A 24,013-nucleotide genomic window follows, 5' to 3' on the forward strand; every position below is an offset into this window, starting at 1 on the left:
AAAAGTTTAAAAGAATATCCAGTGTACTACACCCATGGCCCATTAGCTTCTACAAAGGAGTATAACAGAAGGCAGTTTTCATATTTCTGCTTTGATGTTCTATTTGTTCATTGTAATTTAGCAACATTCACTTTTCATTGTTTTGTAGTTGTTCTTTCCATTTACATTATTATAGTAGTCATTGTGTACATTATTTTCCTGGCTATACTGATCTGCATCAGATCTTATAATCTTTCCACATCTTATGAATTCATCATTTATTACAGCAGAGGAATATTTCTTCATACATATACATCGCAATTTGCTTAGCTGTTCCTCAATCAATAGAGCTCTACTTTGTTTCCAATTCTTTGCTGTCACAAAATTTGCTATTGTAGCTATTATGGCGCATATGGGGCCTTTTTTTTTTATCAGTAGCTTCCTTAAGGAATAAGTCTAGCACTGGAATCTTCTTTTATTATTCAGCAATCATCATTATTGATGAACATCAATTATTTTGTTTTCTGCTGCCATGTAATGAACGCTCTTTGGCAACTATTGAAGTATGTATATCTATTTGTCACTGAATTAAGTGACCCCAAACAATTGTAGTTTTCTAGTTACTGGAATAGTTGCCTCTCAGCTGTCACATAAGTATGTATCATTTGTATCCCCATAACCTGCATAGTACATCAGACCACTTTCACTGTTTCTAATTTGGAGTTCTTTATCATCTCAAATGAGATGGAGAACCAGACAATCAAATTTATTGAATCATAACCTTAATTTTATATAAACTATAAAGATGATAAGCTCTATCATGAAGGTCAAAGAGTAGTTCACAATCTCTTTGACAGATTAAAGCTTGGAAACAACTCTTTTTCTTTCTAGTTAGAGGCTTTTGTTAGTTTGCTCATTTCTAAGTTTGAAGATACTATAATCAAGATGATTGCAACTGTCCAAAATCTGAGTAGGATGTCTATGCTTTTTTGATATAAGACAGGGCAGCTATCTGGTACAGTGGATAGAGTACTGGATTTGGAGTTAAAATCTGACCTTGGATATTAACTATGTAACAATTAACTATTAACTAAGTTATTCACTTAACTCTGCCTCAGTTTCCTCATCTGTAAAATGAGCTGGAGAAGGAAATAGAAAGCCACTCCGCTATCTTTACCAAAAGAACTCCAAATGAAGTCACAAAGAGTTCAACATTAATAAAATGATTGGACAACAATATGATGTAATTCTTGTTATACTGCTTCTGTGGCTCATACTCTGAAATGCTTTGTTATAGTAGTTTGAAAGGAAATTTTATTGTTGTTTTTATTTATTTTTTGCTCTGCATATAGTTGACATGGTTTGATCCACAAAATAACAGAATCCATAATCTAGGAAGGCAATTCTCAAAGGTCTTTTAGTACAGTAAAAAGAGCTGCCAATTCTATGAGGCCAAAGAAGAGATCAAAACAATTAAATATTCACTAATTTGTCATAATATTATTCGTGCCTTGAATTTTAGTAGTATATCTATCTCTTTCTCAAATACTTTGCAGAAACTTATAATTCCATTTATACAAGAAATGTTCACATATTTAGAAGATTTGGGGCATTGCATCAAAAACCCAAACATTTTTATCTTAATGTTCTACCCTTTAATCATTTTCTATTATTTGCCATGCATCTGTGATTTTGCAAGCTCCTTGAGGACAGCAAGGTTATCATTTTTTCTATCTTTTTTATTACACTAGTAATAATAATAATGATAGATAGCACTTCAAGATTTGCAAAGCACTTTTTTACATGTGTTCACTCATTTGATCCTGATAACAATCTTGTAAGATAAATACTATTATTATATCCATACCGAGGAAGAAATAGGAGAGAAAGTTTTAAGTGACTTACCCAGGTTCACAAACCTGGGTTATTTATGAAGCAATTTCTAGTCTTTTAGGTTGAAAAAGGGGACTGAGAATATGGCAAATTGCCCAATGAATATTTGTATGTGTATAAAAATATCTAAGAAACCAGACTAAATGGTTATAGGTAGGTTCTGAGTCTCATTTATATTTAGGAGGCTATACTTGCCTCTCATTGTACACTAAATTTGGATATTGATGGAGATCTTTTCTCTGAGAAGTATTATGGGCCAAGAATTAGGAGATTTGGTTCTTCCAGTCCAGGCTCTGCCACTATCAGCTGACAAACTAGCATTCATTAAATGCTTTCTACATAAGCAGTGAGAATATAAAGACAAAGCAAGTCTCTGACCTTAAAAAGCTTAAATTCTAACAAGGAAAAAATTATAGGGCATATACTCAATGAAAAATACAAAGTGGTTTTAGGAGAAGGGGTAGAAATTGTGGGGTAGGCTAAAGTAGGAGGAGCAACACACAATCAGGACAAGCTTCCTGCCTTGAACTTTCACTCCCTCAAGGTATTTCTTAAAGTGATTATTAAAAAACGATCAGAGATTCCAAAAGATGAAATTGGGGAAAGAAAGTATTTTAGGCATAGGAGAGTCAATACAAAAGCAAAGATAGTGTGATAGAAGATCCATGTGTGAGGGACAGCAGAGAGGCCACTCTGAGCAGACCATAGAGGATGAGGAAAGAAGCAATGCATAAAATGACTGAAAAAGATGAAGGGGCCAATTCATTTCTCCTTGTCTCTGCTTCTTTATCTATAAAATAAGGAAAACAATGTCTGCCCTCCTTCCTTCACAGAATTGTAAGGTAGAATAGTTCAGGGGAAGGAGAAAACAGCCTCTACCACCACCATCAGGACATTTAGCCTGGGGGCCTGAAGGCCTGTGTTCTACACTTGGTTCTGTCACTAACATGGTTTGTGAAATTGGAAAGTTGATTAGTTTCTCTGGGCCTCAGTCTTCTCATATGTAAAATGAATGACTTGATGAGATGATCTCTAAGGTCCTTTTCAGCTCCATGAATATCTGAAGATCAAATGGGGATCATGGATGTGAAAATAATTTGGAGAGGATAAAGTGCTATTCAACTGGAAGGTGAATGGTGAGCACATAATAGGCTTGTAAATTGACCATAGCCCATTAAAGAGGATGGTTTGAAAAGCTGTACCCTTTTTTTTTTCCTTTTTTGTGGGAAGAAATGGAAAGGGGCATTTTGTTTTGCGTTTTAAATCTATTTCTTGCTGCTCTTTGCTTGCATCTGTTAAATACTGGGATGTCTGGAGGGACATTTGCAAAGCCGCCCAATGTCAATTAAACTTGCCGAGCAGTCTATCTTTGCTAGAGTGCTTGTGACCTTTTCGGGCTGTCATTTCCTGGGCAAGGCACCAAGTGAGCCTCTGAGGAGGCTGGTGTGGAGGAGCAAGCCCTGAGCCGCAGGGGCAGCTCAAGCTGCAGGTTTCTGGGCCCTATGCCAACCTCCAGATAATTGCCAGCAGCGGGAGAGAGGTAGCTGAGCTTGGCCAAGCCTGTCTTTGACAGATAGATTGACCGCTTCCCACCACTGCTGCATCACAGGCAGAAAGGAACACAGAGTGAGAGTTAGGGGGAGGGAGGCAGAGGGGGAGGAAAAAGGAGAGGGAGAGGGAAGGAGAAAGAGAGAGAGAGAGAGAGAGAGAGAGAGAGAGAGAGAGAGAGAGAGAGAGAGAGAGAGAGAGAGAGAGAGAGAGAGAGAGTGTTTTAGCAAAAGAGCTGTACCAGATTCTAATAAGGGATATTTAGAGGTTATGCTAAGTGGGGAAGACAGCTCTGCTTCCAACCTCATATATGTGCACCAGGGAAAAGAAAGGAAAAGCACTGAATTAAACTGATTTCACAGCCACCCCACCCCCATATCTGGATTTAGCATTCAGGTCTATGGTGCCAAAAGGGTGTACCAAAAGCAGCCAAACTCTAGGCAGATTATGTCAGAGTCTGCAGCACAGTGCAGGCAGTCACCCAAAGGAAGATTGGGGGAAGGGTTAAAAAGAAACTAGGAGAATAGGGAAGCAAAATGGGGAGGGGGTTGAAATGCCCAGGAAAAGCTGGACTTGATGGGGAGATGAAAACCTTTTCTTTAACCCCAGGTTGTTTTGAGGATAATGAGAAGGTCTCCAAGACTGTAATCCAGAGCACAATCTTTCTTCCTCTCTCCTTTGGCCAGGTCTATAAAAAACTAGCATGGCTTCCAGCCTGCTGTCCTGAGGCCTGTCTGGCATGAGGGAATGGGGCGGCTGGATGCCATAGCTGGGCAGGCAACTCTTGGGTGTTAAAGGAGGGGTAAGAGCAAAGAGGATTTCTTAATGCCCTTGCCAACATCCATGGGCTGGTAGCTGGAGGATTTAGTGTATGAGGGGCAGCCAGATGCAGAAGGCTTTTAAAGGAGACTCATTTAGGAGACTGACTTTGATGGGTAAAGAAAAGAGATGACTACTAGAGTTGGCACGAGATTAAAGACATTAGAATGTGTTTTTCAGGGCCCTCCACAATCTCACCATTCAAACTTTAACTTACATCATTTTTCTCCCTAACCCTATCTACTTTAGTAGGACAGGTCCCTTCTCCCTCCCACAAATTCATCATGCCCATTATAGTCTTCCTTCACTCATTCTGCCTGCCTTTTCCCTCTACCTAATCAGATTCTACCCCATTCAAATTTTGTCTTCTCCAAGAAGGACACTCCGTGCCTAATTGAATTTCCCTTGTTCGGAATTCTCTGAGGAATATTTTCCCCCAGGTCCTTTCCCTCTCTTTCTGGCAGTCATTTGGAGATTTTGCAGTCTCATTGGGGAAAGAAGACATACACAAACAGAACAATTAAACTGTATAACAAGATCTCTGAGAAGCACCTGGCCTTCGCTAGCACTACATCATGCCACCTGGAGTCTCCAGACTGAGCCAACACCAAGAAGTCAGTAATGGGAAGGAGAGCCCTGATCCTTTTTGTGCATCAACTGACTCATCAGCCTCTCCAGCTCAGCAGCCGTTCTGTCAGCTTTTGGTTCAATCCCCTCAGTGATGGCTGGAAGCCAGCTCCAGAGCTCCCAAGGTGTCTTATAGAAACAAGAAGGGCATCTCAGCCATTTTAACAACTGAAATTCAAAACAGTACATGAAGGGGAACAAAACAGATGGTACAAACTGTGATTGAGGGCTATAGTACTGAAGTGGTCTGAGGAGACCTGAAAGATGGCACTTCAGCTGGGCCTTGAAGAACTTGGAAAGGAAAAGATTGAAGTGCCAGAGATTTTGAAGGAAAACACTAAATATATGGCACTCTTTAGCATGAGGAAGAATGTCTAATGGCACTGGGGGCTGAGGTGGTCAAGTGATGGAGTCAGATTAGAAGGGACTTGTGGAAACACTTCTTTTCCCAGAACAAAAGGTCCTCAGAGGCCTGAGTAATTGATCCTCATAGGAAGCCTTACATCAACACTCCTTACTTCATGATCTTTCAGAATCTTGAGGACAGGGATTGTATTTCTTCTAGACTTAGTCTCTCTCTCTCTCTGTCTCTCTCTGTCTCTCTGTGTGTGTGTCTCTCTCTCTGTCTCTCTCTGTCTCTCTGTCTTTCTCTCTCTCATTCTCCCCCCCCTCTCATTCTCTCTCTCTCTCTCTTCTCTCTCCCTCTCTCTCTCTCTCTCTCTCTCTCTCTCTCTCTCTCTCACTCACTCTCTCTCTCTCTCTCACTCTCTCTCTCACTCTCTCTCTCTCACTCTCTCTCTCTTTCTCTCTCTCTCTCTCTCTCTCTCTCTCTCACTCTCTCTCTCTCTCTCTCTCACTCTCTCTCTCACTCTCTCTCTCTTTCTCTCTCTCTCTCTCTCTCTCTCTCTCTCTCTCTCTCTCTCTCTCTCTCTCACACACACACACACACACACACACACACACATTCTCTCCTGTTTTTCTCACTCTCAGAATAAAAGTAGTCTATAGCTATTCCATTGAAGAAAGCTAGATTGTTGAGTGAATAGAGTGGATGGCCTGGAGTCAAGAACATTCATTTTCCTGAGTTCAAGTTTAGCTTCAGAAACTTACTAGCTATGTGACCCTGGGCAAGTCACTTAACCATGTTTATCTCCATTTTCTCATCTGTAAAATGAATTGGAGAAAGAAATAGCAAACTACTTTTGTATCTTTGCCAAGAAAATCCAAAGTGGAGCCAAGGAGAGTCACCCAGGACTAAACAACAACAACAAATTCCTGTGAATCTTTTTTTGTAACATGGCTTTGAAATACAATACAATACAGCAAAGACTTATTGAGTGGGAATTATTTACTGGCCACATTGGTGACAAAGGGATAAATAAGATGTGGACAGGAATAGTCCCTGCTCTTAAGTAGGGCATTGAAATACTAATGCACCATGAACACAAAATATTATATAAGTCCATTAGAAAGTGATAACATGGAGGCTTGAGGCTGACAGTTGTTACTACTAGAATGATTAGGCAAGGCTTCCTAGAAGAAATGTTATATGAATTAGACTTTGAAGAATGGGTGAGGAGGTCACCAAATGAAGACGGGAAGAATGAGAGGGGTACTACTGCAGGCATTGAGAGGAACAAATATCCTAATCTTTAAAAGAGAGAAGAGAATAGTTAGCAAATTACAGGTTAGTGAGCTTGACTTCAACTCTTGGTTCCAGTAGAATATCCTGTTAAAGAGGTAGTTGATAACAAATGGTTGCAGCAATTGCAAAATAAATGAATGAATGAATAATTTTCCAAAATTTTTAAAATAATGACATTTTTTTCTCCCCTGAGGCTGGGGTTTAGTGACTTGCCCAGGGTCACACAGCTAGGAAGTGTTAAGTATCTTAGATCAGATTTGAACTCAGGTCCTCCTGAATTCAGCGCTGATGCTGTATCCACTGCGCCATCTAGCTGCCCCCAATGATGTCTTAATTACAAACAGATAATGTCAACTACCAGGGTTTGTTGGCTTAATAGAGGGAAGGATTCTTGGCCTAATAGAAGGGAGGATGTTTTTCATACAATTGCCTTTAGTTTAGCGAAGAATTCAACAAAATCTATTAGGAATTTTTTTATGGAAAAGATGAGAAAGTTCTATCTTAGGTGATGGTAAAAAATTAGGTTGATTTGGAACTTACCAAATGGTTAAACCCAAAGTTTGGCCATCAAGGAATCAAAGTTGACAACATAAGCCTCCAATAGAGTGGTCCAAGTATCTGTGTACAGGGTTCTGTGCTGTTTAACATTTTTCTCATTGATTTCAATAAAGTTATAAACAGTATGCTTAGCAAAAGATGCATTTATTGATTTAATACAAATCTTAGAAATAACTTAGAGAAAGGATGTGTAGGATTCAAAATGATCTTAACAGAATAGAAGTTTGTCAAATCTAATAAAATGAAAGGTAATAGAGATAAATGTAAAATATTTTCGTTGATTTCAAAAAATCAGCATCAGAAGTAAAAGGTAGGAGAGACATGACTAGATAGCAGTTTCTTTGAAAAAGGATTTAGTAAACTATAATGTTAATTTGTATGTCCTTTTTGTGTGCTTATTTGTGTGCGTCCTCTCTCCCCCTTCAGAATGTAAGCTCCTTGAGGGCAGGGACTGTTTTTGCTCTTAATTTGTTTCCTCATCACTTACATAGTATCGGGCACATAATGAGGTTAATAAATACTTATTGATCAATTGGGGATTGCTTTCTTCAAATATTTGAAAGACTACCCTGTGGAAAAGGAATCAGGCTTCTTCATCTTTACCTTAAAAGTCAAAACTTCTGTAGGATCAATGAATGAAAATTTATTTTGATTCCATAAAAAAAGAATTCCTAATAATTCTACTGCTATTCAGAAATCAAATGGGCTATCTCAGGAGCTGAGGTTCCCCATTACTAAAAATTAGGAAAAACAAAGATGAAATGATGACTTCTGAGGAATATCATGTAGAGAGCTTAAATTCAAGAATATTTTAGAAGAATATTTTAGAGGAATGTTCCAATCCTGGAAGCATAAGTTGGGACTAGATTCTGGAAGACTCTGAATTCCCATGTTTAAGAGTTTAGATTTAATACTTCAGGCAATGAGGAAATTATGAAAGGTTTCTGTGCCAAAGAATAACTATGATAGTTATATACACCTTAATATGAATGAATGAGTTTGAACCACTTATAATTTCTCCTGTGGAAATGTGTAGTTTTAGTACTATCCATAATGACACAATGAAATGTCTCATTTTGGGCAAAGGGATTTCTAGCATCAAAATTGATGTGTTTGGAGAGGGGTGACTACAAAGATCTTTGTTTATAATATGTTCTCCTTAAATGTGAGGATTACTCAGATGCCTCTGTAATAAGCTTCAGACAAACAGGATGGATCAGCAGGGTCCTTGGGTTTTCTAAGGCATGGAAAGACTGACAGGAAGAATAGAAGGTCCTTTAAAACCAACTTTATGGTCAGTTCCACTGGTCTTGTGATGGAGAGAGCCATCTGCACTCAGAGAGAGGACTGTGGGGACTACGTGTAGATCACAACATAGAATTTCACTTTTTTGTTGTTATTTATTTGATTTTTTTTCTTTCTTGTTTTAGTCTTTTTTATTTGATTTTTCTTGTGTAGCATGATAATTGTGGAAATATGTATAGAAGAATTGCACATGTTTAACATATATTGGATTACTTTCCATCTAGGGGAGGGATAAAGGGAAAGGAGGGAGAAAAAAATTTTGGAACACAAGATTTTACAAGGGTGAATGTTGAAAACTATCTATGTATATGTTTAAAAAATAAAAAAAAACTTAAAAAAAAACTTTACCTAGTTTACTAACTTGCTGAAGATTAACAGGTCTCTGCAGAAAAATATCCTTAAGTCACTTCATTCAATTCAATTCAGTAAGTATTTGTTAAGTACTTACTATGTGTCAGGCACTATACTGGTTTTCTAAACACAAAAAGAAAAAAAAAAGGTCTTGCCTTCAAGAAGTTTATACTGGAACTCATTTCTATATATAGATAAGTAAATACATATCACTGTTGTTGTTCAGTTGTGTCCAACTCTACACGACTGCAGGTAACCTTACTGTTTGGTGTTTTATTGGCAAAGATACTGCAGTCGTGTGCCATTTCTTCTCCAGTGTTTTCCCAGTTTATAGATAAGGAACTGAGGCATGTGGGGGTTAAATGATTTACCTTGGGTCACACAATTAGACACTACATTTGAACTCAAATCATCCTGGCTCTTTTCCCTTCAGATAAAATAGATGCAGAATCATTTTAATTGTACTAACCATTAGAGAAATGTGAGAAACCATTTGTTGGGACTGGCACTTAGTCTAGGATGTGGGTGCCAATCTGTCTCCATTGCTCTAAATGAATCCCACTGGCCATCTGAGGAAAACCTATGATGAGATAGCTCTGATAGAGTCATTTTAATGATACCATACCTACATCCCTGCACCACTATCCATGATTGTTGAAGGCTCTACCAATGTTTTTCAATCGGTGGCTTATCAAACTGAAAAGGCTTCAAATATAGAGATAGAAATAGTACATCTGTCTTAAGAGAACTATCCTGCTAAGTCCCAAAATACTTAGTGCTTGGTTGGCTTATGTAGCATTTATATGTCACAGGATCAACTACTGAGAATCAAAAAGGGTTGCAATCTGCATGAGTGGAATGAATGTCTAAATTCATCTTTAACTTATTGAAATATTGCTATTGGGAAATAGGAGTGATGTGAGCAGGGAGGTGAATCAACAATAACAAACCTAGATACAGAAGCAATTGTACTCACTGAGTTCAGCAAACACTATTACTTATGTGTTGTACAGGAAGAGATCACCTGTCCTAAATAGTGCCAGGTGCCTTAGCTGACCCTGGAACATGAGGACATGGCTCTCTCTCTCTCTCTCTCTCTCTCTCTCCTGTTTCCCCTTAGCAGAGTCCTGGGATCTTAAGGGATATCTTGCTGGAAGCAGAGCCTTCGGTCTGAGGCACTTCATTAGCTGGGAAGTACAGCCTCTCAGGAAGTCCCAAGGAGAGGAACAAGAATGATTTTTAAAGGATATTGGCAGGAGACATTACAGCAGAATAATGCTACTCTGGGGGTTGCATGGTTGAATGGAAATTCAAGCAAAGAGAACCAGAAGAGAACCAAATGGTGTCATCCATCATTCAGGAAGGACAGGGAGTGCTTACCAGGGAAAGCAATGACAGGAGAGAGAGAGAGAGAGAAGGAAGGAGAAAAGATAGAGGGAAGGAGGGAGGGAGGGAGAAAGGGAAGGAGGAGAAAAGGAGAAAGGAGAGAGAGAAAGAGACTGAGAGACATAGAGAAAGGACAGACAGAGACAGATAGAGGAAGAGGAGAGAGAGAGAGAGAGAGAGAGAGAGAGAGAGAGAGAGAGAGAGAGAGAGAGAGAGAGAGACAAGGGGAGAGACAGAGACAGTAAGAGGAGAAAGGCAGAGACAGAAAAAGAGAGAGGAGAGAGAGAGAAAGAGAGAGATTAAGAGAGAGAGAGAGAGAGAGAAAGAGAGAGGAAGAAAGAGAGAGAGAAAGAGGGAGGGAGGGAGGGAGGAAAGGAGGGAGAAAGTTGGAGAGAGAAAGAAATGAGAAAAAGAGCAAACCATTGATTGAAGCAAAACTTTAGAATAAAGATCCCTGGAGAAGGAAATTCTAGTTTGGTTATGTGAATATTTTAGGATAGTGGAAAGAGCTAGGACCAACAGCCAAAAATGACCTAGATCTTCCACAGACTTGCTATATGATCTTGCACAAGTCCTTTAACACATCTCAGACTCAATTCCAACCAACAAAATGGAAATAATCTACCCTGATGTTTTTATGGAAGTAGCTACAAGTGGGAATGAAAGTGCTTTGAAAAAAGTATCAAGGCATAGGAACAGCAAAGGATTATTAGAATTAATTAGGCTGACTGCATAATGAGAAAATAGATCATTTCTTTCACTTTGAGGGTAGGAACAAGGAAATTAGTTCCCTTAAGGTTGATCTCTAAGGCTTAGGATTCAATTCACAGAAGACAGGACTATGGTGCTTGGCATCCTGCTGAGAGCCTAGGAAGACCACCCTGGAGTTTATTTCTTATTAATTAATCATCATGTATTTATTTCTCAGCTGGAACCAGGAAATGTTTAAGGTATGTTTAGGGGACAATGGTTAGTAGATAAGTAGAGGTTCATGTTGAGAAGTAGAAGAAAGTAAAGGAGACATTTTGGGAAGAAGAAGCTCTGACTTGAACACTAAGAAAAACCGGGTTGTAGTCCTAGCTCTGCCAAGTACTAACCACATAAATTTCATATATGTATGGATATGTGTATGTACATACATTATGCATGTATATATATATGTGTGTGTTCACATGTTATTCATATATTCACGCAAACATTAGCATATATACATCTGTATACACACATATAAGCATATGCATGTATTTACATATAGTACATGTAATTCACAATTCATATGCATGTTTATTTTTACACATACCCTAAAAATAATGTATTCATACTTTATGTATATTTATGTATATTATATAATCATATATCTGTGGGAATATATACATCTGTGTATATATATATATGTATATATATATAAATATATGCATATACACATATATATGCTCTCTGAGATCAACTGCTGAGACTCAAGGAGGTTGCAATCTGTAGCAATAGAATGAGTGCCCAAATTCATCCTTAAATATTGAAATGTCTTGAACAATGGGGATGGTATAAAGGTAGAGAAAGATGAATCAATTACAATAATCAATCTAGTATGTATGTGTGTGTTTCTATATACACTTATACTATATATGACATATTCAAGTGATATATATGCTAATACATATAGAATAGTGCTATATAATGCACATAATATAAAAGTACTGTAATATTTATACATACACAGAATAGGTAAACACACATATCCATGCAAATACACACATGCATTATCACTTTGCTCTCTGGACTAATTTTTTTCAAAACAAAGATGTTGAATTAGATGGCCTGTAATATCCCTTTCAGCTCAAAAATGCCATGAATTTTTAATACTAGCTTTTTTATTTTAAAAATATATGCAAAATTAGTTTTCAACATTCACCCTTGCAAAACCTAGTGTTCCAATTTTTTTTCCCTCTCTTCCACGCATCCCCTCTTTTAGACTGCAAGTAATTCAATATATGTTAAACACGTAATGCCATGATTTCTAGGGTCAAGATTTTGGAAGATATTAAATGGAGAAACTTCCAAGTTTGAGACTTTACTTGGTAGACAATGGGCTGTCACTGAAGATTTTAGATCAGAGAAGTTTCAAGATCAGAGTATTATGCTTTAGGGTTATTCATCTGAGAGTGACGAGTAGTGTGCAAAAAAGAGTTGGGTGGGAAGAGACTCCATCTGAAATATTAGAGATCAGCATCATAATTATTTGATCATTGAATCAGTTTCATTGTGCATCTATAATCATATATATATGTGTGTACATATATATATATATATATATATATATATGATATAATTGTGCATCTGATAAGCATGAGCATTCAAAGTATCTTTGAGAGGGTGAGATAAATTGGTATCAGAGGAACAAGGAAGCTATAGAAACTTATTGAGTACAGAAGTATCCTGGTCAAATCTGTTCCATAAAAAGATTCTTTTAAGAGCTAAGTGGGAGAGGATAGAAGTGGGAGAGGATACTAAATGGCTATTAGGTGGAAAGAATTTGGTAAGAGAAATACAATGATGAAGATCCTATCTCTTCTATCAAGAAACTTTTTGTCTCTTATTATGGAAAGGTCAGTTTGGTTGGTTAAGAATCTGAGGACCCCCATCCCCAAACTCCATTTCCTGGAAGAAGAATTCACTATTTCACAAAAATTTCTGGGAAAATTAGAAAACAATATATTGGAAATTTAGCATAAACCCTCATCTCACACTCCATGACAAAATAAGGTCAAAATTGATAAATGATTTGGGCATAAAGGGTAATATCATAAATAAATCAGGACGGGAAGGGATAATTTATTTATCAGATCTTTGGAGAAGGGAGAAAATTATGGCCAAGAAGAACTAGAGAACATTAAGAAAGACAAAATGGACAACTTTAATTACATTAAATTAAAAAGATTTTGCACAAAAAATCAACAGAAACAAGGTTAAAAGGGAAGTACAAAGTGGGGAAAAAATTTTTATAGCCAGTGCTTCTGATAAAGGTCTCATTTCTAAAATATATAAAGAACTATGTCGAATTTATAAGAATACAAGTCATTCCCCAATTAATAAACGGTCAAAGGATATGAACAGGCAATTTTCAGATATGAAATTAAAGCCATCTATAGTCATATGAAAAAATGCTCTAAAACAACCCTGAAGTACCACTTCATACCTCTCAGCTTGGCAAAGATGACAGGAAAATATAATAATAAATGCTGGAGGGGATGTGGGAAGACTGGGACACTGATGCATTATTGGTAGATTTGTGAAATGATCCCTATGGTTGGATCATTGGAGAACCATTTGTAACTGTGCCCAAAGGCCTATCAAACTGTACTACCCTTTGACCTAGCAGTGCCATTACTGGGTCTGTATCCCAAGGGAATCTTAAAGGAGAGAAAAGAATCCACATGTGCAAAAATGTTTGTTGCAACTCTTTTTGTGATAATAAAGAGTTGGAAAATGAGTAGATGCCCATTACTTGGGGAATGGCTAAACAAGTTGTAGTATGTAAAGGTAATGGAATATTATTGTTCTATAAAAAAAAAAAAATAATGAACAAGCTGATTTTAGAAAGGCTTGGAAAGATTTATGTGAAGTGATTCTGAGCAAAACAAGCAGAACCAGGAATACATCTAGTACAATTATGAAAGGCTTGGTTCTTCTCAGTAGTTGAGTGATCCAAGGCAATCCAAATAGATTTTGGATGGAAAATGCCTATTGTATCCAGAAAAAGAACTATGGAGACTGAATGCAAATCAGTACATGCTATGTTCATTTCTTTTTTTCTGTGTTTTTTTCCTCCTATGTTTTTTTCCCTTTTCTTCTGATTTTTCTTTCATGATTCATAAAGCAATGTGTCTCAAAATTAATTAATTAATTTAAAAATAATCTAAGAGCATGGGTAGGTATGAATGGGTTGTAACATGTATTATTGGAGGGAACTTCCAAATATATACCTTCATCCTATATTTACATATTTAGGAGGAGATAAAGTTAATTTAAAAGAATAAAATGCTTCTTACAGAATTTTGCACATAGTAAAGGCTGGCCTTCCTGCCATTCCTTCAATTAAAATTACAATATAGTCCATAGGCAAGGAGAGTTTATGGATAATGCACATTTTGCTGGCTATTTCTTATAGCTCTTTGGCAATAATGTCCCACTGATTGGTCTATGTAACCATTTATAGGGGTGACTTTGGGCCTCTTTCTCTAGTCATAATGCTGATATATGTGTGTCATATAAAGCTGGCTTAGATAATGGATCCTATTTTATTTCTTAATTAAGAATCTGAAAGTACTGCAAATTGCTGCAATTAACATGGATTTTCTCCCCCATTTATTTACTTATTTAGATGGCTGAAATTGCACCCTTTGCTTAAAGCAACCTCAGGGGTCCAAAGCCTGTTAAGAATGGTAATGGGCCACGGAAGTATATAAGGTTTTCCAAAACTGTGGGCTAAAATTTGGAAAAGGTGATGGTATCTACACAGCCAAATTGCTTCGAGAAAAAATAAGGCTACATTCAAACAACTAGATGTGTTTGTTTACTTGTTTTTAAATAGCTAGCCAATTGATTTGAATAGTTTGTATTGCATAATGTAAATGGTTGTTTCAAAATAAATAATTACTTCAGTCAATTAAACTAGTGTTTAAAAAATAATGCATGATAGAAACTGACTTTTTAAATAGAGTATTAACATTTACAAAGCTCTTTGCATACATAATCCATTCTCAAAACCTCATATAGAATGGATACTAAGAGTATTTTTATCCCCATTGCACAGATAAGGAAAATAACTTAGTTTCAGAAATGAAATGTGACTTACTCATAGTCACACATCTGGTATGTAAAGTTGAAATTTCCTGTCTTCCTGATTCCAGGTCTACCACTCCATACCTCCATAGGTAATGGTTGCACTGGCTAAATGGGAGCACTCACTAATTGAAAAGAATAAAAATTGATTGTTGTTTAATTCAACTGATTACTTTCATCATGATCTTTGAGTGAAATTTCCTCTGGTTGATTTCAAATTCAAATGATGAACTAAAACTCATCTTATATCCTATTGTTTGAATTTAAATGCTTTGCCTCTACAGACACAATCTATGACTTGACTGCAGAAAATAGGAAGGAAAATATATTTGTGAGATGAGAACTCACACATTATCCTTTGCACCCATGGACTCTGACTTTCTCTGTCTTTATAAGGTAGTCTCCTGGAACTTGGCTTGAACTGGACTACACAGAAATTTATGGCAAGACCTCTTCCAGAAGCCAGAAAGCCACGTGTCACAAAGCACTAATTGTGAGTAGGCTCTTGCCAAGACCACTTCTTTCATTGCCTTGTGTTTGCCACTCCAGAAATAACAATTTGTATTAAAGATTCTCTTTAAAAATTAATAAAATAGATCTCTGAAGATTTGGGATTTTATTCAATTTAGGAACAAGAGATGAAACAAATCATGAGAGATTCTTCATTCAGAGAAGGAGCACCTAAACTTCAGAGACATGGTGTTTCTTCAATGCCATTTACTTTCTTCTCTAACTAGCAGTTACGTGTGTCTGGTTTTCCTGAGTGATTCTAAGGGAATGAGTTCTATTTATTTGTGAATGACAGATGAGCAGCTGAGGAGGCTGCACACAAATGTGAAATTCAAAGAGGGGAGGATGTGGGAAAGATAAAAGATGAAGCTGTTAATAAAATCCACACTTTATTAGTTTTGCTGTCTCATTCTGCCAGGCAGGCCCAGAGATGGGACTTTGGCCTTCCAGCCAGAATGGTGTCTTCTATAATGTAAATGTTACCTTAAGGTCACTTGCTGATGAAAACTATTGCTCTGCCAAAAGCAGATTCTGAATCTTTTGACAGATGAACCAGTTACTTTTTACCCCTACAGCTCAAAGGAAGCCATTCATGATAGACAAACTGGTGGGAAAGGAAGGCTAGCTTTCCAAGACTGAAAAGGAATCAGACCAAATCTGACCTGAAATGCTATTGGCTCTATTCATGAGTCTGTCAGGAGAAATTGTGTAGCTTAAAGGTTATTGCTGAGAGAGCTAGCATTTTTACCAGAAATTCTAGGAAGCGAGATGCTTTGGGGTACTCTCACTCAAAGGAAAGTTGTCTAACATTTTCTGGCTCTTTAAATGACCTCTGCGGCCTACTTCTTGTGTGGTCTTGTGGGAATAATAGGGGTAATCTAGGAGTTCAGGGGACATAGACTTAGTGTTTGGAAATTAGGCCTGAGAAGTGGAGCCATGTTGGATTAGCAACTCATGATGGTGTCTCTTGGGGAAGAAGCCATTGGCTACCTGCCTCGTGCTGGACAGTCTTAAGCCTCATAAATAAAGTCAAAGGCTGCGACCTGTAAGTGAAGTTGAGATCGGTTATTCCAGTATAAGCAAATACTCTGTCATTATCACCAAAGTCATGGAGTTGAGCTGGTCCTTCTTCTGTATTTCCACAAACAATCCCCCCCCATACCCACTTCTTTTTCTCTTGATGCTGTGTGATTCCTGCAATGTTCATTTTGACTGATTTTTTTCTGAGTAGACAATTTTTGTTTGAGTATGTCTTAGGTGGGGTGGGGTAAAACCCAGCAACAATGGTTCAACTTTAGGGAAATTTTAACCTTCAGGAATTTGGTATTTGGAAACAGGTGGCCCTGGGATAAGTAGCTAAGTGGCTCAATGGTTAGAGCTTTGGATTTGGAACCAAGAAGGACTCTGACTAGCTATATGACTTTGGCCAAGTCACTCTGCCCTGTTTGCCTCAGTTTCCTCATCTGTAAAATGAGCTGGAGAAGGAAATGGCAAACCACTACAGTATCTTTGCCAAGAAAACCCCTCAAAGAGTCAATATGACTGAAATATCTGAACTGTAGCAAGCCCTGGGATGGTTTGATTGAGAGCCATTTAGTGGATAACTGTCCAAAGCTAAATAACAAGAAATAAGCTTCATGTGACAGAAAATTGATTCTGCCAGACTCTGGAGCACATGGGGAAGTATCTCCTGAAAGGGGACATTTAAAGCTCACCCCTAATTTCAAGAGAGATAATCACTGATAAGTAAAAATGTTACTTGAGATGACAAGCCATATTCATTCATTGAATATTTGCTTTAAATGCAAAATCACACACACCTCAGCATTGTAACAGTCCCTGAAGTCATCTAGTCCAATCTCTACAAAATTATGGATCTGATAGTTTCCCCTGTGTGGCAGTTATATAGCTTTCAAATGAATACTTCAAGTGAAAGAAAACTTTTCCTTAAGCAATAAGTTTGATGTATTGGACTACTTGCCATCTAGGGGAGGGGGTGGGGGAAGGAGGGAAAAAGTTAGAACAGAAGGTTTTGCAAGGGTCAGTGATGAAAAATTACCCGTGCATATGTTTTGTAAACAGAAAAGCTTTAATAAAAAAAGTAATAAGTTTGAAGATCTAGACAAGCATCATCTAACCCAGAGCCAACTGAAGCTTACCCAAGCCCAGAGAAATATAGAAGAATTGTTTTGCTTCTTAGAAAATGGTACTTCTGGTTTGAGCTTAGGAGACCACTTTTCCCTCTCAATATCTCTTACCAGATACCCTTAACATTCCCTAAACAAAAAAAAATATTGAATTGTGATAGGCACTCAGACTTATGCTTGCCAGGAACCTGGAAGTAGTCTTATGCTAGTTTATAATTAACACATATACTTTGTGTACTTTTGGGATTATGCAAATAAAGTTAAAATTGAAAAATCAAAAAAGAAAAAAAAAAGACTGTCCATTGAAGTTTTGAAAACTCTAAATAAATGTTAGGTTGTTGTTGGTTTTTTTTGTTTTTTTTTTATTTTCATCCAACTGGCCTTCTTTTAGCTTTCTCCAGTGGTTCCTAATTCTGTCTTCCATTACCAAGCAGAACAAGTTGGATCCCTCTTTTCCCTCCCCCCTGCCTTGGATACTTTCTCAGTAATGTTGGTGCTTTTTAAAGTATTTTAATTACAGCTACAGTTAGTGTGTTTACTGCCCAAGGGTACATGGGCAAAGGATGTTTTTTTTTAAAATGAACTCAATAATCTTAAAAAAAAAAAAAAAAAAGGTAACACTAATAATAATAGATGAATTCCCTCAGGCCTGTATTAAAGACATCTGGACCTGGTCAGTAAGATTGAGTTTGGTCTTCAGCTCTGAGCGCTGTCCTTTTGGCTTTTAATAAACTACTTACAGCATTAAAGAAAATAGCACCTTCAGGTCCACCAGCAAAGAGAAAAGTTATAAGGGCTATCAGTCATCAGGTTTCAGGCCATAAATTGATAACCAGCTGGGATCTAAGAGGAAGCTGTCCTCATGGCATGAGGTGTTATGGCAATAGGCAATTTAGAAAAAAAAAAAAAAAAAAAGGAAAACATAGAAACAGATTATTTCACAATTGGCCTGCCCAAGTGCATTGTGGGCCATTTCAGCCCCCCTACAGCATCTCAAAAGGGCTCAGCTCACCGTATGAAACCAGGGAGTAAAGTGGGGAATAGGGGCTGAAGGCTACATTTCACATAGAATATTTAGGTTACTCACTCAGTTAGAATTGTAGAGGAAATTGTAGAAGGAAAAAACTTAAGAAAGTAGGCCCAGAAAAAATCATATAATTAATTATATATATGATATATATATATATATATATATATATATATATATATATATATATATAAAATTCATATAAGAATTACATTGACTCCAGAAAAAGGGAAGAAATAATTTAGAACTCTCAGATTCTTGCAGGAGCAGGAGTAGTAGAGAGCAGCATTCATTATGAGAACAAGAGAAATAAGTAGAGGAGATGGCAGCCATCATACTCCAACACTGCTTGTGGTTCCATGAACTAGAATTAGCAGGGACTATAATATCAATTTATAGACAAGGAAAACTGAGGTCCAGAGTGAGTCGATCAGCAGCTAATAAGTAGCAGAGATGACAGTCAGAGCCAGGGCTTTTGAACAAAGAGGTCTTTCTATTTTATTCCGTGTCCCTGTAAACTCTTTGGACTTATATATTCATATGAATAGATCCCAGGAGATAGAATCAAGCTCAAAGTTGTTGACCATAAACAGAGGAGCAGGATGATATAGAGACCTCATCATAAAGGGAAAGAAGCAGAAAGATTCTCCACTGGGATAGTTAGGGATACCAGTTGGAAAGAGTCATTGAAGAACCAGCAGACAAATCAGCAATGTCATCTCTGCAAAACTGGAAAGCATAGCAAGAACTCAGTTACCTGAATATGGAAATATGTTTTAAATGATTGTAGATGTATTAACTATATCAGATTGCTAGCTATCTTGAGGAGAAGGGAGGCAAAGGAGCAAGGAAAAAAAGAAAATCTGGAACTCAAAATCTTACAGAAATGAATGATGAAAACTATCTTTACATGTAATTGGAAAAATAAAATACTATTGGGGGAGAAAAGGAACTTAATTATCTGGGAATTAGATATTCGGGATCAAAGTAGGACCAATCACAAAGATGCTAGGGCTCAGCTGATAATAAACTGTGTCCTAAAAAGGTTCTTCTATCTCAACCCGCACAGTCCCAGCACTGGAATTGGACTAGCAGGTAGGTCTGATGTTGAATCACCTGGCAGCCTGGAGGTTGAGGGGCAAGCAGGTCATTTACAATGACTTTAACTAGCTCTTTAGCTCAAACCCTTTAATTCACTCACATTATCCTGATGTTTCAGGTATAACAGAATGTGACAATGTTTACATAGATATATAAGGTCAAGTTTCTGAAGTACAGATGGTTAAGTTTTAACTCAATCACTCCTCTTAACTCCAATCTGAATTCAGGTCTCCACTAATTCCAACTCAATATGGATGTCTTGTGTTTTCACCAAACTATTATCTACCTGCCCACTTGTCCTTCTTTAACCATAAAAAGATCTGTTCTGAGAAAATGAATTTAAAAACTCATTTATGCCGAAGAATGAATGATCATGACAATTTAGAATAGGATTTTTACCCCCCTGAGGCTGGAGTTAAGTGACTTGCCCAGGGTCACACAGCTAGGAAGTGTTAAGTGTTGGAGAGCAAATTTGAACTCAAGTCCTTCAAGGCTGGTGCTCTATCCACTGCGCCACCTAGCTGCCCCTAGAATAGGATTTCTTTTTTTTTTTTTTTTTTAGGCGTCATTTATGACTTTTTTTTTTTAATTTTTTTTATTCATTTTTCCAAATTATCCCCCCCCGTCCCTCCACTCCCTCCCCCCGATGGCAGGTAATCCCATACATTTTACATGTGTTACAATATAACCTAGATACAATATATGTGTGTAAATACCATTTTCTTATTGCACATTAAGTATCACATTCCAAAGGTATAAGTAACCTGGGTAGATAGACAGTAGTGCTAACAATTTACATTCACTTCCCAGTGTTCCTTGTCTGGGTGTAGTTATTTCTGTCCATCATTGATCAACTGGAAGTGAGTTGGATCTTCTTCTTTTTTTTTTTTTTTTTTTTTTTATTATATATATATATATATATATATATATTTTATAATATTATCCCTTGTATTCATTTTTCCAAATTACCCCCCCTCCCTCTATTCCCTCCCCCCGATGACAGGCAATACCATACATTTTACATGTGTTACAATATAGTCTAGGTACAATACATGTGTGCGAATATCATTTTCTTGTTGCACAATAAACATTAGAATCCGAAGGTACATGCAACCTGGGCAGACAGATTGTAGTGCTAACAATTTTCATTCCCCTCCCAGTGTTTCTTCTCTGGGTGTAGCTACCTCTGTCCATCATTGATCATCTGGAAGTGAGTTGGATCTTCTTTATGTTGAAGATTTTAGTTGGATCTTCTTTATGTTGAAGATTTCCACTTCCATCAGAATACATTCTCATATAGTATTGTTGTTGAAGTGTATAGTGATCTTCTGGTTCTGCTCATTTCACTCAGCATCAGTTGATGTAAGTCTCTCCAAGCCTCTCTGTATTCCTCCTGCTGGTCATTTCTTACCGAGCAATAATATTCCATAACCTTCATATACCATAATTTACCCAACCATTCTCCAATTGATGGACATCCATTCAACTTCCAGTTTCTAGCTACAACAAAAAGAGCTGCCACAAACATTTTGGCACATACAGGTCCCTTTCCGCTCTTTAGTATTTCTTTGGGATATAAGCAAGCCCAATAACAGCAATGCTGGGTCAAAGGGGATGAACAGTTTGATAACTTTTTGGGCATAATTCCAAATTGCTCTCCAGAATGGCTGGATTATTTCACAACTCCACCAACAATGCATCAGTGTTCCAGTTTTCCCACAGCCCCTCCAACAGTCATCATTGTTTGTTCCTGTCATCTTAGCCAATCTGACAGGTGTGTAGTGGTATCTCAGAGTGGTCTTAATTTGCATTTCTCTGATCAGTAGTGATTTGGAACACTCTTTCATATGAGTGGAAATAGTTTCAATTTCTTCCTCTGAGAATTGTCTGTTCATATCCCTTGACCATTTATCAATTGGAGAATGGTTTGGTTTCCTATAAATCAGGGTCAGTTCTCTATATATTTTGGAAATGAGACCTTTGTCAGAACCTTTCCTTTTAAAAATATTTTCCCAATTTGTTACTTCCCTTCTAATCTTGTTTGCATTAGTATTGTTTGTACAGAAACTTTTTAGTTTGATGTAATCAAACTCTTCTATTTTGTGATCAATAATGATCTCTAGTTCTCCCCTGGTCATAAATTCCTTCCTCCTCCACAGGTCTGAGAGGTAGACTATTTTCTGTTTCTCTAATCTATTTAGGATCTCATTCTTTATGCCTAAATCATGGACCCATTTTGATCTTATCTTGGTATATGGTGTTAAGTGTGGATCCATATCTAATTTCTGCCATACTAATTTCCAGTTTTCCCAACAGTTAGAATAGGATTTCTTAACAGGAGTTATTGAGCTTTTTTATAATATATGTATTTGGCTAGCTGCTCTTCAATATAATTTATTTTCTTTGTAATTTCATATATTTTGTTTAAACAACTTAAAAATATTGGGAGATATCACTGAATTCACCAAACTGGCAAAGGAATCCATGACACGCACAAAAGAGATTAAGAATCTCTTGTTTAGAGTATTCCTACTTCAAAAAAAATTTTTTTTGTTTAACAAAAGATCACAAATGTCTATGATCCCAGAATTGAAAAATGACCTTATGTTATTTAGATTAAGTTTTTGCCTAGTACATGAATCTTTTCTACCACATTTCATGAATGGGTTGCTTATTTTCTGCTTATGCAATTCTATTGACTTATCTTCCTAACTTCTTGGTTTAAATATATATTTCTATGCCCCCAAACTAGTTAGACCTTGAGCTTCAATTTCAACTATGTATTGAAATCCCTGAGAATAACAAATCGTCGATATTCCCTGGGGGGTTATATGAAAAATTCCTCATACCTGTGAAATCATAAGTGTGTAACTTCCCTGAATTCATTCAGATCTGCAATCTTTAACTTAAGGTGCAAGAGAGTTTTCTAAGGCATGAAGACATTGAATGAATTGCCCATGGCCACACAGCTGGTATATATGGCAGACTCATAACCTATACCTAATTCTTCCTTTCTCTAACATGGACACATGAAATACTCTCCCATGCTGCCCCAGAAATTATATGGAGAGAGGTGAGGGGCAGGAGGAGGGGGAGAAAGAGGAGGGGAAGAGGGAAAAGAGAAAGAGAAGAAGGAGGAAGGGTGGGAGGAAGGGAAGGAGGGAGGAAGGAAAGAAAGAAAGAAGGAAGGAAGGAAGGAAGGAAGGAAGGAAGGAAGGAAGGAAGGAAGGAAGGAAGGAAGGAAGGAAGGAAGGAAGGAAGGAAGGAAGGAAGGAAGGAAGGAAGGAAGGAAGGAAGGAATTGTATGCAGTCCACAAATCTTTCCAGTTAACACTAACAGCCAGTGGAGCAATTCTATGCTCCTGTTTTCCCTTCCCCCTAAAAACTATATGTCAATCTGCAATCTTTCTGTCAGGAAATGGATAACAAGTTTTCTAAAGTTCTTCTTTATATTATACTACTCCTAACTAAATTCCCCCACTGAAATCATGTCATCTAATGAACTGATTCACTTACTATACTACATGCCTTGAGCAAAAGCCTTTCTTCATCCTTAAAAAGAAAAAAAATGGCTTATATAATATCTCACTACTGGGCCTACATCCCAAAAGAAGCCAAAGACCCATATATACAAAATATTTATATCAATTTTTATAGTGACAAAGAACTGGAAACTAATGGAGTACCTATCATTTAGGCAATGATCAAACAAATTACGGTATGTGAATGTAATAAAATATCTAAATGTAATAGAATTCTGTAAAGAAATAATGAAGGCAACTGTCACAGAAAAACTTGGGAAGATTTGTATGAATTAATACAGAAAGGAATGAGAAAAAAACAAGACAATAATTAATAGAATAGCAACAAAACTGTAAAGATGACAACTTTGAAAGTCTGAAAAATTCTGAGCAAGGAAATGACCAATCAAGAATTCAGGAAACTCAGGATGAAACATGCTATTTATTTCCTGACCGAAAAATTACAGATTGAAACATGTTTTTAGACATGGCTAATGTGGGAATTCATTTTATTTGACTATGTATGTTTATATTTTTATGAGTTTTCTTTTTATTTTTGTTTCCTGAGTGGGTAGGTGAGAGAGAGAAAAATATTTTTATTAATAAAAAATAATTTGATTTAAAAATTAAAATTCCCAAAGGAAAATAATAATCATGAAAGAATTTAGAATCTTTCTATTTCTGGATGTAAAATTCCAAACACATAACTAAAGTTTCAAGAGGATCTAACTACAGCTAAAGCCTTGTTCCATAAGAT

The 24,013-nt window shown here is 37.0% G+C and overlaps 1 protein-coding gene across 4 annotated transcripts in view; it reads left to right on the forward strand.

Moving 5' to 3' along the window:
• The window catches only part of SLC14A2 (solute carrier family 14 member 2), a 679,109-nt gene that overhangs the window by 376,664 nt on the left and 278,432 nt on the right, over window positions 1–24,013 (forward strand). For 3 of the 4 annotated variants that reach the window (XM_074279251.1, XM_074279254.1, XM_074279252.1), the window contains one exon: window positions 15,347–15,443. The gene's annotated coding sequence lies outside the window, so the exon portion shown is untranslated. The remainder of the gene's footprint in view (window positions 1–15,346; window positions 15,444–24,013) is intronic. The other variant, XM_074279253.1, reaches the window with a different exon arrangement.

This window comes from Sminthopsis crassicaudata, chromosome 1 (genome assembly GCF_048593235.1).
Source record: "Sminthopsis crassicaudata isolate SCR6 chromosome 1, ASM4859323v1, whole genome shotgun sequence".
Classification (NCBI taxonomy): domain Eukaryota; kingdom Metazoa; phylum Chordata; class Mammalia; order Dasyuromorphia; family Dasyuridae; genus Sminthopsis; species Sminthopsis crassicaudata.